The sequence below is a fragment of the Petaurus breviceps genome, unplaced genomic scaffold (genome assembly GCF_028583685.1).
Source record: "Petaurus breviceps papuanus isolate PSGF00001 unplaced genomic scaffold, PetGlider_PUasm1.0 183, whole genome shotgun sequence".
Taxonomy (NCBI): Eukaryota; Metazoa; Chordata; class Mammalia; order Diprotodontia; family Petauridae; genus Petaurus; species Petaurus breviceps.
The window spans coordinates 24,779,106-24,795,061 of NW_027185791.1; the positions used below are offsets into that span (position 1 = coordinate 24,779,106).

Sequence of the window (15,956 nt, forward strand, 5' to 3'; positions counted from 1 at the left end):
TGGTTAATTTGATGGCCAACAAGAAGATAGAGGGCATGGGGTGCAGGGGAAGGGCATCAGGCTTGAGCAGAACATAGTTGTCTCATTCCTATATAGCTTCTTAGATATTTTGTTAGATGAACGCTTTACAACAATTTAAGGGTACAGACTTTTTAAACAAGAATTTCCAAAAGTTAAGTGTGTGTGTGTGTGTGTGTGTTTAACTGTAAAAGAACTGTATAGGGTAACAGACTTCAAGCAAGAAGAGTGCATGAGTGGTTAAATTAACAAAAAAGCTAAATCCAAGGATGTCTACTTATTTTTTTCTCTCTGCTAGTCATAGATATCAGAGGCAAGATTAAACCTAGAGAAGAACACAAATATGTGTAAAGCCATGCCCAAGCATCTTTCCAGAGGACTGGTGATATGAACAGCTTTCAAAATTCTAATTACATAGTATAGCAAACTCTCTATTTATTCAATAACAAATGAGAGCAAAACATTTATAGAAAATCAAAATAGAGCTTTCACCATGTCACAGCTCAATAACTTATCAATAAAATGGCCATATGGTTTTCACCAAAGTGGTCACATAGTTTTAAACCAATTAAATTAATTTAGTCAATGACAAAATCCTTAATTCATTCACAGAGTACAAAAGTCAAAGTTCTACAACACTAGGTAACAGTAAACCATAACCTTCTCAGTCAGTACACAGTATGCAAGTAAAGTATCCTTTCAGCTTGACTCAAGGCTGGCTCTCAGCTTCCATGGTTCCTCTTCCATCGTCCCAGCTCCAACTGTCACCTGGGTTCAAACACAGCCAACTCCCAGTTCCTTGCCCAGCTTCTTGTCTATTTTTTCATCAAGTTCCCATTCCATATTGAAGCTCACAGTGTCCGGTCCATGTCAGGTCCTTCACAGTTCCTGTTTCTGGGAAGAGAAACCTTAACATAGCTACAAGAATATTAAGTCATATTTCCAACACCATCATCAATTCACTATCTGCCTGTGAAATCAACTCAGATTCACCAACAAAGTCTGAGAACTCAAAACAAATCAATATAGAAATCAACACAGACCCACAAAAAAGGTCCAAGAGATTAGCACAAATCATTAGTAAATTCCAAGGACCTCCAAAACCCTTCTCCAGGACTTCTGCAAACATACAATCAGAAAATCCTCTTTCAGGGCTTACAATAAGGACCCAGGGCTTCTGTACAAAGTATCACAAACAAACATCAAGACAGACAGAGCAGACTAACAGAGTGCTGGGATACCACAAGTTTTCTCCTTCTTGACTCTGCCACCGCAAGAGTCCTCTTCTCAGTTCTGCTGTCTCTAGCCTGGAAACTCTCCTTACATATGGTCATTAGCTCCTCCCCTTCCTGTTTCAGGAGTTTATGAGTTCTATGTTTCACAAGTTGTGGGGTTCACACATTCTGTTTCTTAACAGACTTGATACAAGGTTCAAAAGAAAATTGAACTGAAATAATTAATTCAAGAGCTGAAACAATGTGTGAACTACTTCTGTGCTTCCAATTACAATGTTATAGTAGGAAAAGATGTAATGTCAAGCAGGAAGAGACATTGTGCCTGACACATAGTACTAGAAAGCAAAAAAAGAAATATCATTAGAGGACATTGGCAGTATTATAAATGTGAATTTTCCAGCTATATATGGGTCTTGAACACAAGTCACACTGATCATTTACACCTCTTAAGAGGGTACACTTGTATATATTCTTTGGACACTCAGCTTTTCCACAAATATTTTTCTCCATGAATGTTCCCTGTTTGTAGCAGCTAGGTAGTAGAGTGGAATAAGCACCAGACCTGGAATCTAGAAGGGCCAAGTTCCAGTTGGTCTCAGACACTTACTAGCTTTATGACCCTCAAAAAGTCACTTAACCCTGTTTCCTCAGTTTCTTTTTCTGTAAAATGAGCTGGAGAAGATAATAACAAACCACTAAAGTATCTTTGTCAAGAAAACCACAAATGATATTATAAATTGTTGACACAAATGAAAAACCACTGAATGACAAAAACAATTGATCCATAATAACATGATAAAACATTTTTTTTTTCTGTGTGCCTATTCATTCCTGCCCTCATATTCTGGAAGCCTATGAATGAGATCGTAGCTATTTGTGTATGGGAGTAAAGGGATGATCTTTTCTTGTCATTTAATTTGCTGGTGTTTGGATAAATGTTTTTGCTTTGAACAAATATCTTCTGGTCACTTTAAAAAAAGTGAATATAATGGGAGGGTATTATGAACTATAGTTTGGATTGAAGATTGATCCACAGAGTGCCTAGAATCATGTTTCACTCTCTGCCCATCAAGGAGCATTTGGGATTCCTGGATGCCAACCTTTCATTGGATAAAAAGAATAATTGATGTGGCATGAGCTGCTTTACAGATTTAGCCAACAAAGAGGCCAATAGAAAAGGTTTGCTTTTAATAAATGGAAGTTTCCAAAGCAAATATATGTATTTTCTACCATTTTTGAAAAGGATCCTTTGATCAAAAGTAAAAAAGGCAGTTTTATATTTGGAATATACAGTTCTAAAAATGTTTCCAAAGACCCGTTAACTCTTATGTTATTCCTTATCAGGGCGAAACATGGAAGATGATAACAGATAATATCTAGGAAATTGTACAAAATGTGGGTAATTATATAATTAAAATCCGGTCTTTGCAAACATTTGATTACATGGAATATGTCCCGTAAACATTGATATAAGCACTGATTTTCTCTGTGGTATCCCTTTGTTAATATAGAAAACATAACAAGTAATGAAAGATAAATATGAATTATTAGCATTATAAATGAAAGTTGTAATGGTGAAAAGAGATTCTAAGCAGTTATGATATTAATACATATAGAACTGTATAAGAGAAAGTTTAAAACCCTCTGTATGCCTACAGAAAGAAAGTATATAGCATTATTTGTCCTCACTTGGATTTTCAAAATTATGCAAAATATATTGAGAAAATGTTTCGGTGTCCTTTTGTCGATGTGCTTCATTATTTTTCTAAGATAACTGGTGTGAAATGAATGAAAATCTCTAAGAAAATATTTTTTTCTTCAATTATGGTCGTATGGAAGAAAGAAAACACCATGTGCTCACCCCATAAATAGCTCAAATACCTATATAAATGACTCTGAACAAACTTTAAGCCTAGAGAACACACAAAGTGACAGAGAGGAAAAAAAAATATCCTGCTGAAGGCAGCCTGGAAAGCAGACAGGAAGGGTTCATCACAGCATTCTGGGAAAAGAGATGAGCATTGCATGAGCCTGCAGTTTTAGCCCCAGGGCAGCCACAACTAGCAGCAGCTGTGTCAGTTTCCAGAATTATGAACCATAAATGCCAAAAACAAAGCGACAGGTCATTGTGGAATTTGGGAACAGGGGGTCCAGGTGTGTGGCTTGGCCTCTGCCCCAGAGGGAGAAGAAACTAAGGCAAAACAGCCACCACCACAAGGCTGCTTCATAGCTACTGGCCTGCAGATTGTGGGGGACAAAGCAACCATTCCAAGGGGAACTCACTCTTGCTTTAAGCTGTTTAGATCTGGATTGCTGTCTAGGTTGTAGTTTCTGGGGTTTCTGACCAGATAGCCAGAGTGTGTAGAGGATTCATAGAGGGCACACAACTAATAGCTCTGGGAAATGAGTAATCCCCAGCAATTTGGGACAAGACTGTCTTCTCTGGAAGCAGAGTACTACTGTAGCAAAAATCTCAAAAGTCAAGTAATTGAGTGGCAACATGAGCAAGCAAAGGAAGCAAAGCAATCATGGTAATCCAACTTTGCATTCCTATTTTGGGGACAAAAAGGATCAAAGCAGGGAACAGGGTTAAGACAATGAATTCAGAACTCCTTTCCCAAAATCTTCCAAGAAAAAAATATGAATTGGTTAGAGGCCATAGAGGAGTTTAAGGAGGATTTTGAAAACCAAATAAGAGAAGTGGAGGAAAAATTAGGAAGAGAAATGAGAATGATGCAAAAAAATCATGAAAAGCAAGTCAACAAGCTGACTGAAGAAAATAATTCCTTAAAAAGTAGACTAACTCAAATGGTAAAAGAGGCTCAGAAAGGCAATGAGGAGAGGAATGCCTTAAAAATTCCAAATTTTGGAGTAGCTAGGCAGCACAGTGAATTGAGCACCAGCCCTGGAGTTAGGAGAAACTGAGTTCAAATATGGCCTCAGCCTCTCGACAGAATTACTAGCCATGTGATCTTGGGCAAGTAACTTAACCCCAGTTGCCCTACTTAGCACCCTTCAAAGAAAAATCCAAATTTGCCAGATGGAAAAAGAATCTCAAAAGTTCAATGAGGAGAATAATTGATTCAGGATTAGATTGGAGCAAATGGAAGCTAAGTACTTTGGGAGAAATCAAGATGCTGTTAAACAGATCCAAACAAATGAAAGAATAGAAGACAATGTGAAATATCTCATGGGAAAAACCAGTGACATGGAAAATCGATACTGGAGAGATAATTTAAAAATTATTGGACTACCTAAAAGCCATGATCAAAGTAAGAACCTAGAAATCATCCTCAAGGAAGTTCTCAAAGAAAACTGCCCTTATGTTTTAGTACCAGAGGGCAAAATATAGGTGGAAGGAATCCACCTATCACCCCCTGAAAATGACCTGAAAAAGAAAACTCCTGTGAATATTATAGCCAGGTTCCAGAATTCCCAGATCGAGAGAATATTACAAGCAGCCAGGAAGAAAAAAAATTGAATATTGTGGCAACAAAATCAGGATAACACAGGATCTGGAAGCTTCAAATTTGAGGGATCAAAGGGCTTAGAATATGATATTCTAAAAGTTAAAGGAGCTGGTATTAAAATTATGAATCACCTACCAGTAAAACTGAGTGTCATGTTTCAGGGGAAAATGTGGTCATTCAATGAAATAGAGAACTTTCAAGCATTCTTATTGAAAAAGCCAGAGGAGGGGCGGCCAGGTGGCTCAGCGAGTAAGAGCACTGGCTCCAGTGTCGGGATGACCTGGATCAAATCCGGGCTCAGATACTCAGCACCACACCCAGAAATAATAACTGGCCGTGTAACCTTGAGCAAGTTACTTAACCCCAATTGCTTTAAAAAAAAAGCCAGAGGTGAATATAAAATTTGACATTCAAATACAAGAAAAAAAATCATGAGAAGTTAAACAGGGAAACAAAATCATAAGGAAACTATCAAGTTTGAACTATTTACATTCCTATATTGAAAAATGTTAATGGTAACTTATGAAACTTTTCTCAATATGAGAATAAAGAGAATATAAATGTGTGTATATGTGTGTGCATATATATATAATACATTTGTATGTGTGTATATATGCATACATATATGTCTATATAAGAGGGTATATAGTTCTATTAATACATATGTGAGTGGGTGTATATGTGATTATAGGTAAACAAAGACAGAAGGCACAGGGCCAAATGAATAGGAAGATATGAAACTTTAAAGGTGAAATTGAAAGTTGAGAGCAGAATGTAATTAGAGGAGATAGAGACAGAATAGAGTAAATTATCTCATATAGATGAGGCAAGAGAAAACTGTTACAATGAAGGGGAAATACAGGAAGGCAATAAGGATTGGGTAAAATTTACTCTACTTGAATTTGGATTAGGGAAGGAATGACATAACACTATATAGGGTATCTTGCCCTACAGGAGAGTAGGGGAGAAGTGATGAGAGGGGGGGATGATGAAGGGGAGGGGAGCTTGGGGGGAGGGAATTTAGAAGCACACACTTTTGAAAAGGGACAGGGTCAAAGAAGACAATAGAAGAAGTGGAGGGGAGGGATAGGATGGAGGGAAATATAGTCAGTCTTTGACAATATATCCACTATGGAAATGTTTTGCATAGCTACACATGCATAACCTATATAGAATTGTTTATCTTCCCAGTAAGGGTGGGTGAAGAGGGAGGAAGGGAAAGATTGTGGAATTCAAAACTTTTAAATCAAATTTAAAAAAAATATATATTATTTTTACATGCTACTGGGAAATAAGATATACAGGCACTGAGATTTCGAAATCTATCTTGCCCTACTGGAAAGTCAGAGAGAGAATGGGGGAGAATATAGTAGAGAGCAGATTAGGGGAGGGAGTGGGATTGCTGTTTTGGGGTGGTGAGTAGGGAAAAGATGGGGAGAAAATTTGTAATTGAAAAGCTTGTGTAAATGAATGATGTAAACTAAAAATAAACATAAAATTTAATTTTAAAAAACCTATGAGATTTGACAAATGTGTTTGGGTTCGCAAAGAATGATACACTGAAGAATGAAGGGGAGGAGAGAAGAAATGGAAGGGCTTCTAATTCAGAAAGAATATAGAGGCTGAAAAGAGAGAGGGAATCAGGACTTTACTGACTCATGTTGTTATAAAAGTCTCATCCCAGTAACCACTACATAATATTAAAATGGAGAGTCATGATTATAAATAAGCATAACAAAAAGAAAAACTCATATTTATACAACAGCATTTCAAACATTTAAAGACAATATCATGACAAACAGTTTCATTGCAATCAAGAAGACTTCAATTCAGATTGACAATTATGAGCTGTGTGATCACATTCAGACACTTTCATTGAGACTGATTTTAAAATTCAGTAAGGCTTTAACTTATAGATAAGTGAAGAATTGGGCCAATAGAAGGAACTCCCATAACCATAACTCTCACTTCCTTGGTAGCATCACATATAAGGTTAAGAAAAAGTCCAAGATAACATGCCATTATTTTGTTATTTTTAATGCTTTAAATGTAGATCATAATTTTAAGTGTAAGATTAAAAAATATTCTAATCAATAAGAATTTTATGCTATTTTGGGGAAGACACACACACACATATATATATATAATTTATATGTAAATTATATATTTATATATATAAATATATGTATATATTTATATAATGAGATCTATATAAGTGTTTAAAGAGAATAAGGCACCATTAAAATGCCACCATTTTAAAAAAGATAACAGTGCTACTTACAGTGTGTGTGACATGTACTCTAAAAGTCGAGAGATCATTTGTTCAAATCTTTGGGAAGGATGAAAATTCACATATTCCAGCTTTACAGAAATTAATTGCAAGAGATATTATTTTTTTTCTTGAGGGTTTTTTTATGTTTTTAATTTTTTACAACTTGACTATCATGGAAATGTTTTACATGACTACCCAAGCATAACCTATATCAAGTTACTTGCCTTCTCAGTGAGAGGTCATGGGAAAAGAGGAAGGGAAAGTATTTGGAACTCAGAAATTTAAAAACAAATGTTAAGAATTGTCTTAACATGTAACTGTGGAAAAACAAAATACTAACTAAAGAAAAAATTTAAAGAAAAGAGCCATTACAGTATTATTAGATTTTAATTAGCAATAACTAGTTAGTTCTGAGACCTGTCAAACTTGACATTTACACTGTGAATGAAATCAGAAGACAAAGGCAAATTATAGGACGGCTTACAAAATCACTTTTTTTAATGCTTTTTTAACTTCTGATTTACATCATTCGTTTCCGCCAGATTTTGAGTTACAAATATTCTTCCCATTTTTACCCTACCCACAGCCCCAAAATAGCAGTCCCACAGGAAATCCCCTCCTCCAATCTGCTCTCTCCCATATTTTCTCCCATAACCCTTTTGACTTTTCCACTGGATCTCTATGCCTGTACAGTGCCTGTATATCTTATTTCCCAATTACATGTAAGATAGTATTGATAATAGTGTGTGTGTGTGTGTATATATATATATACATATATATATATATATATAATATTTTAAAACTTTCAATTCCAGATTCATTCCCTTCCTTCCTTGTCACCCACCCTTACTGAGAAGATAAGCAGTTCAGTATAGGTTTGTACATGTGTGGCTAATGCAAAACAATAACATAGCATATATATATATATATTGCAAAAGACTGACTATATTTCCCTCCCTCCTATCCCACCTCCCACCCATTATATTTTCTTCTTTGATCCCATCCCTTTTCAAAAGTGGGTGCTTCCAAATTCCCTCCCCTGCCCAGCTTGCTCTCCTTTCCATCATCCCTCCTCTCATCCCCTTCCCCCCCTACTCTCCTGGAGGGTGAGATACCCTATTTAGTGTGTATTTCATTACCTGCTCAAGCCAAATTCAATGGGAATAAGTTTGACCCAGGCCCTTTTGCCTTCCTGTTCTTCCCCTCCATTGTAACGATTTTCCCTTGACTCTTCTATATGAGATAGTTTACCCCAATCTGTCTCTCCCCATATCCTCTCATTATATATCTCTCACCTCTTACTTTCACTTTTTAAGTATCAGCCCTTCCTGTTAAATTGGTGCTGTGCCCTCTATATATGTATACCTGTAAACATATATACATACATTCACATATGTATTCATATGATCATATACCCATATATATATATATTTTTTCTAATCCTTTCAACTACTGAGAAAAGTTTCATAAGTTACAATTACTGTTTTTCCATGTAGGAATGTTAATAGTTCAACTTTGATAAGTTCCTTATGATTTCTTTTCCCTGTTTGCCTTTTCATGCTTCTCTTGCTTCTTGTATTTTAATATCAAATTTTCTATTCAACTCTGGTTTTTTCAGCAAGAATGCTTGAAAGTACTCTATTCCACTGAATGACCATATTTTCCCCTGAAACAAGATACTCAGTTTTGATGTGTAGGTGATTCTTGGTTTTTATCCCAGCTCCCTTGACCTCTGGAATATCACATTCCAGGCCCTTCGATCACTCAGTGTAGAAGCTGCCAGATCCTGAGTTATCCTGATTGTGTTTTCACAATATTCAAATTGTTTCTTCCTGGCTGCTTGTAATATTCTCCCCTTAATCTGGGATTTCCAGAACCTGGCTATAATATTCCTAGGAGTTTGCTTTCTGGGATTTTTTTCAGTAGGTGATGAGTGGATTCTTTCAACCTGCATTTTGCTCTCTGGTACTAAAATATCAGGGCAGTTTTCCTTGACAACTTGCTGGAGGATGAATTCTAGGTTCTTATTGTGGTCATGGCTTTCAGGTAGTCCAGCAATTTTAAAATTATCTCTCCTGCATCTATTTTCTAGGTCAGTGGTTTTTCCCATATTTCCCATTGCCTTCTACTCTTTCATTTGTTTGGATCTGTTTAACAGCATCTTGATTTCTCATAAAGTCATTAGCTTCCATTTGCTCCAATCTAATTCTGAAGCAATGATTCTCCTCACTGAGCTTTTGAGATTCTTTTTCCATCTGGCAAATTCGGCTTTTTAAGGCATTCTTCTCCTCATTGCCTTTTTGAGCCTCTTTAGCATTTTGAGTCAGTCTGTTTTTTAAGGTATTATTTTCCTCAGTCTGGCCTTTGACTCTCATTTCATAATTTTCTGGTATGGTTCTCATTTCTGTTCCCAATTTTTCCTCCACTTCTCTTATCTGCTTCTTAAGGTCCTCTATGGCCTGTAACCAGCTCGTATTTTCCTTTGAAGGTTTTGGTGCAGGAGTTCTGACTTCACTGTTTTCCTCCTGTTCCATGATTTGTTCCTTTTTTCCCCAAAATAGGAGTGTAATGTTGGAATCTTCTGTCTGCTTTGCTTCCTTTGCCTGGACATGTCGCCCCTCAGTCACTTGACCCCTCGGCTTTTTGCCACAGTAGGACTCTGCCACCAGACAGGGGAGCTTTCATCCCAAATGCTTTGGTTTTCTCAGCTGCTGGAGGTATTAGATGGCTGCCCTCTCTGAGGTCTCCACACTCCCTGGCAAGCTAGAAACACCCCAGGATCTCCACCCTAGACTGCAATCCAGATCAAAGAAGGTTAAATGAAGAGTGATTACCCCTCAGACTGGTGCTTGCTCCCCCTACACTCTGCAGGCCAGGAGCTAAAGTTGTCATGTGGTGCTAGCTGTGCTGGCTTCTCACCCTGAGGGGCAAAAGCCACGCTCTCCCACTTACTGGTCCCAAAGTCCAGACTGCACTGACCTCTCACTTTGTCCTTCGCATCTGTGTGTTGATAAATCAGGAAATGGCCACAGCTGCTGCTGATCTGGAGTCCCTCTGGCCCAGCTGGTCAGGCCTGCATTGGGGCTAAAGCTTCAGTTTGTGGCTGGGCTGGGCTCCCAGACCTCTGCGCTGGGTTCCTGCCGGCCTGCTGGGCTGTCTTCAGTGGGAGGTTAGCTTCTCTGTGTCATTTTGTGGATTCTGAAGCTCCAAAGTTTGTTTAGAGTCCCCTTTTTACATGGATTGGGGAGGGTGAAAGCCAGAGCCCTGGGAAGGTTGTGCTTCTGCTCTGCCATCTTTGCTCTGCCCCCCTCTGCAAGAGAGATTATTAAGGCAAGGAGATTTCAAAGGCAAAGAGGAGATGAAATGGTAAAATGCAAATCGTAAGAGAATCAAAGGCAATATCTCTCTCATAAGTAGGGCCCTAAGTGATTTTGTACCTTTTTTCCAGAACTCATAAGAATTCAGCAAATATGATAGTATCAAAATGTACATATGTTTTAATTATATAGAATAATATTTAAGAGTAATGCTCATAATCTGCATGACCTTTATGTAAGGAAAGCAAAGTCAAGAGAGAGGATTAGAAAAAAAGAAAGGACTACAATTTTCACTCTATGATGCCTAGGGCTATAATGCTTTCAGAACATATATGCTTGTAACATTAATATTTACCAAGGCTTGAAAATAAATGAGGTTTTGTAATTCTTAATATTAAATAATTTTAGTTACAAATCCAAATTTTCCCAATTGTTTTGATAAATTTGTACTCAGCATGTCTGATAACCAAGTAGTGTGCTAAAAAGCTTAAGTCTGCAAATTTTTTAATTCTCTGGGGTATCCAGACATATAAAAACTAGAAATTCACACCTTGAGTGTAAAAAAGGAAAAAAATATATATAATGGAAACATGAGCTTGGTTACAAGTTTCTCAAAGAATTGCCAACCATTTGATTCTAAAACCAGGATGTAAATAATGTTTTGTATATGTGCATATATGCACATGTGTTTGTGTGTGTGTCTTTGTGTATGTGCTTCAGATAATAAAGTACAAAATCCTATACTAGATAATTTAAGGATATTGTATAATGTCAGGAAACAACATTATTGTCCACATAGGGATAATTATATCCACACACTTGGCAGCCTACAGAACAATTATGACAAAGTTAATGTGATTCCATTTGAGGGGAAGGAAGGTACATGAGTTTGAGATCAAATTGCTAAAGAGAAGTCAAGTAAGATTAGATAATAAAATAAAACAAAGAATAAAATATAATTTAAAATGAGAATACCATATAGCATGTTAAAGTAAATGAATGAAGTTTTTCAGTTTTGCTGTGACATTATCTCCTTATTCTCAAGTACCTAATAATTTCAGTCAGACTGTTAGATTCTGGAACTATGTAACTTTGGTGCCCTTCTAGGCCTGTAGTCCAGCAGTGCCCTGTGTTCTGGTCATCTTTATTTTCCATACACACTATCTTATCTGTTCACATTCAAAGACATTTTTCCAACTTTCCATAATTACAGATTAAGTCTGCACACACACAAACACACACAGATACATACAGACACATCTATATCTATCCAATCTGTATGTGTATCTATATATTGAGAGAGAGAGAGAAAGAGATCCAAGGGAAATAGCAGAGTGAGAGGTATGTCTCCCATTGTTTCCTTCAACTCACACAAACAAGTAAAGTGGGCAGAAATTCAGCAACAAGACTTAAGCCAAAACAATGGGGTTCCAAAGAAAATGAAGGATAGGAAAACTATAACACTCTTTCAGAGTCATTCTGTTCCACTGTTCTCTAACCAAGACATATAAGCGAATGCAGAATAAGCAACAATGCCTGGGCTCTGAAAAGAAAAACCATTGACACCAAGAAGGGAATTTGCTGCACATACACTCTAGAAAATTGTCAGACTGATTAATAACATTTTTAAAGTGCTAAATATAAAGGCACGGGAATTGAGTTTGAATACCACTCTTGCCACTTGTTACCTCTACTTGGGGAAGTAGCTCAATGCCTCAGTTTCCTCATCAGTAAAATATGATTTTTTAAGATCTTGGAAATACTAGATCTAAGATTCAGTGATATCATAACGACAGACAAAAGCAATTTGAAAGGGAGAAATGAAGAAATACTCAGAGAAATTTGAAAAGGGCAGTGCTTATCAATAAAATAAACCAAGGAATATCATAGGAAAGTAAATGTATTGCAGAAAATATAGAAAGTCCCTAATATGACAATAGAATAATTCCAAAAACTTCCAGAATGTTACAGAATAATAAAAGAATTAAGCAAAAATGTAACAGAATTAAGGTTAGTTGTGAGTTCATGAGAAAGAAATCACAAAGTATATAAGAGAATAGAAAACTTGCAACAAAAGACAGAAATACTCTCTATAATACAAGAATACTTGTAAAAGAGACTGGTATTTAAATGCAAAAATGCAGAGGAGAATGAAAAATAATAGAGTATTTTTTAAATAAAATAATGTGAAACTATTAAATATAAACACCATATTTAAAGTAAATAATATGAGATAGAATAAAGGTCATAGGTCTTTTAGAGAATCCCCATGGAAATCAAAAGTGTACTCAGACATTAAGGAATTATTTCTTAAATTATGAGAAATATTGAAAGCAGAAAAAATATAGATTGAGAGAATGCAAGTCATGCTAACAAAGAATCCCCAAGTTTAACTAAGCAGGATGCAGTGAGAAATAATTAGATATCAACTAATAAACTTTGTAAACAATAAGTTGGAATGTCCTTAACATTTTAAAGAAATTCAACCTGAATAGAACAGTGTTCAAGAAATCAAAATTTAAAATAGAAACATATTATACTGATGGGCACAGAATGCCCCTTCAAAATGATATATGAAAAAATGAATCTAGTCTTAAAGAAAATAATTGTATTTTTAATTCTAATTCTTATTCTTTCCAAATAAACTAGAAGTTATTAGATTTTCAACGTACAAATTGATTCACTAGAAAAAAGCAAACTACTTACAGAAAAATAAAGAAGGGTTCAAAATATGAAATATTTGTTTTCATGAGACTAGGGAGAGACAAGGTCAATAATGTGAGTTGCAGAATATCTTTTTTTTTATTTTTCAGATTTTCTTCCACTTTTTCTGGGTTAGTGTTTAGAAAATTGGCATTGGAGTTAAAAAGACTTTTGTTAAAGTACTGCTTCTGAAGCCAACTGGCTCTGTGACCCCGGACAAAACACACACATTCCCAGAGTTCTAGCAAAGTTAGCCCACAAATTGCAGAGGAAGAACCAAATTGCATGAGGGAGGAAGTTTCCTCAGCAGGTAGTTCTTTGTATTAATTAAATGACAGGCACAATCCCTATTCATATCCCTGTAGGGTTGAATTACAAATATATGATTTTGCTTTTTGAACATGTCTTTGTTTGGTAAGGATCTTCTCTTTTGTGTAGTGTGTTCTGTTGCTTGTCTATTCCGCTGTGTTTTCAGAACTCTAATTTCTAACCCAATTCCCATCACTAAGATGCCTTCCTATGGGGTTTTATTTTTCTTTTGAATCATTCTCCAATGTCCTGCTTCTTTTCCAGATCTAGGGAGTTGAAAGAATTCTCTTTTTCATGGAGGATGTTTGGCTCAAATTTTGTTCGTATGTATGGATATTTCAATGTGTTATATTTTCTCTTTCAATACATATAAATGTATATATATATATATAAATTCATATATATGCATGTGTGTATATATAGATAGGTATATGTGTGTGTGTGTGTGTGTGTGTGTGTGTGTGTATTTTTTTCCTGCCTTTGTGAGTGTGTTGTTTTTTCTGTTTGGAATGTAGATTTATATTTGCCTTTCATGTTTTTTTCTTTTATTGCAAACACCTTGTTTCTGAGTACTGGCCTTACTCTTGGCTTCTCAGTCTTCTGCAGCTGTCCAGAATCATACACTATCCCTCTTCCTTCCCCTCTGCCCAGGTAAGAGATCCTTGCCCAAGAAAAGGAATATGTTTATTTAGTAAACTTTCTTGCCCTCCTCCCAGCTCTATGTTGTCATCTTAAACACACACACACACACACACACACACAGACATACACACACACACTCCTTACGTTTGTTTTTCCTTTATTTCATGTAACTGGGCAGGATCAGTGTACCCCTGTTTCTGTGATTAGAGAGAGTCAGAAATAAGATTGAATTTCTTCTGAGAGAGAATTAGGGATGGATCCTCAAAGTTAGATGTTTAAGCACAAGTCAGCAATGTTATAGCAAAAATCAGGCTACATCCAGCATGTGACATTTGTTGAAGGTAGAACGATGAGTGGGGAACTTTAACTATTTCAATTGTCTGATAATATTTTGTGAAGATTTTTATATTAATTGATATTTCTAACTTCTCCTGTAGTTCTTGTGTTAATTACTTCTATATCCTTAAAGCACCTCATTTATTAAAAAAAAAGTTTTCAGATAAGAGTAGTTAGTAAAAAAATTACAATGTTTGGGATTTTGGAAGGTCTTTGTTTTTTAAAAAAATAATTCTGAATTTGAATATCATCCTCAATGAATATTTTTTGCATACATAGCAAAACACACACACACAAAAGAGGATTTCATCTGAAACTATGATTCTATAAGTAACTATGTTAGTTATTTTCAAAACTGGCCAATTTTTAATGTGTTTCTTTCTGAACTTCCTTCTCTTAACTTTTATGAATTTAAAAACAAAAAAAATATAAACAACCCTCATTTTTAAATTACATTTTTTAAATTTATTTTGTCAAATACTTCCCAATTAGATATAAAAATTTACACTCATTTTTTTTTTCACTTTGAATTCCCACCGTGACCAAATTTGGAGGTGGTGTCCATGAGCTTCAGGTCTAGCTTTTCTCCAGGGCATGACGTTTGTTTGTCTTTACCAGCAGAGACTTCCGCAGGGTGAGGACATGCTTCTCAGTCCCAATTACACAGCCTTTCAGCCTGACAAAGTAGTGGACAAAGCCTCCCAGAGGGTTGATGCTCTTCTCAGCCAGATCATAATCAGTGGATGCGCTGTTTTTGATCAGCTTGCCATCCTTGATCTGGTAGCCCTGGCCAATCTTGTAGATCTTCTTGTTGATCTTGGTGCAATGGTGGTAGCCCTTCTGACCAGCTCGAGCCACACAGAAGGCCACGAGGGCAGGATGCAAAGCTCCAATGCATGCCACCTTATGCAGGCCTCGGTGGGTTTTGCGGGGCAGTTTCTTTGTGTGCCAGCGGCTGGTGACACCTTTGTAGCCCTTCCCCTTGGTCACTCCAATGACGTCAATCATCTCATCCTGCCCAAACACGGTGAACACGGGCACCTGCTGCTTCAGCTTCTCAGCTACGCTGCCGCCATTCATCTGGATCTCCATCAGGTGGGACTTCTTCTGCCTCAGAGGAAACAGGCTCATCTGTGTGTGGGCAATGACGCGGATCACCTGGTAGTATTTCTTCATGCTGCTGAAGTCTTTCTCCAGCTGCATTTTGCCGTCATCGTCCTGCCACTTCTTGCAGTACCTGGTCAAGGCCTTCTTCTTGGACTTATGCCAGTTCTTATAGAATCACCTCTTACACTCATCATTGATGTGCTCAGCAAAGATGGTTTTGAAGCTACCCAGGCGCTGGTTTGCACGTAGCCCACGATTCCTACAATGACCATGGGGGGCGTCTACACAATGGTGACTGCCTTCACAACTTCCTTTTTGTTGACCTTCGAGCCAGGCCTGTCCACCTCCCGCAAAATGTGGGTCATGCCAGCCTTATAGCCCGGAAAGCTGTCAGGTGGATGTGCTTGGTGGGGTCATCTTTGGGGAAGCTCTTCATCTTTCCTCTCTGCCTGCTGCTTCTCTTTCCAGGTAGGAAGCCCAGAGACCCTGTAAGGTAATATCAAGCAAAGGCAACTTCCCAGGTTCAAAATACCAGCATAGGTGCTCT

At 36.9% G+C, this 15,956-nt stretch overlaps 1 pseudogene; it reads right to left on the minus strand.

Moving 5' to 3' along the window:
* Window positions 1-14,822: 14,822 nt before the first annotated feature.
* The window catches only part of LOC138160942 (large ribosomal subunit protein uL3 pseudogene), a 1,969-nt pseudogene continuing 835 nt past the window's right edge, over window positions 14,823-15,956 (minus strand).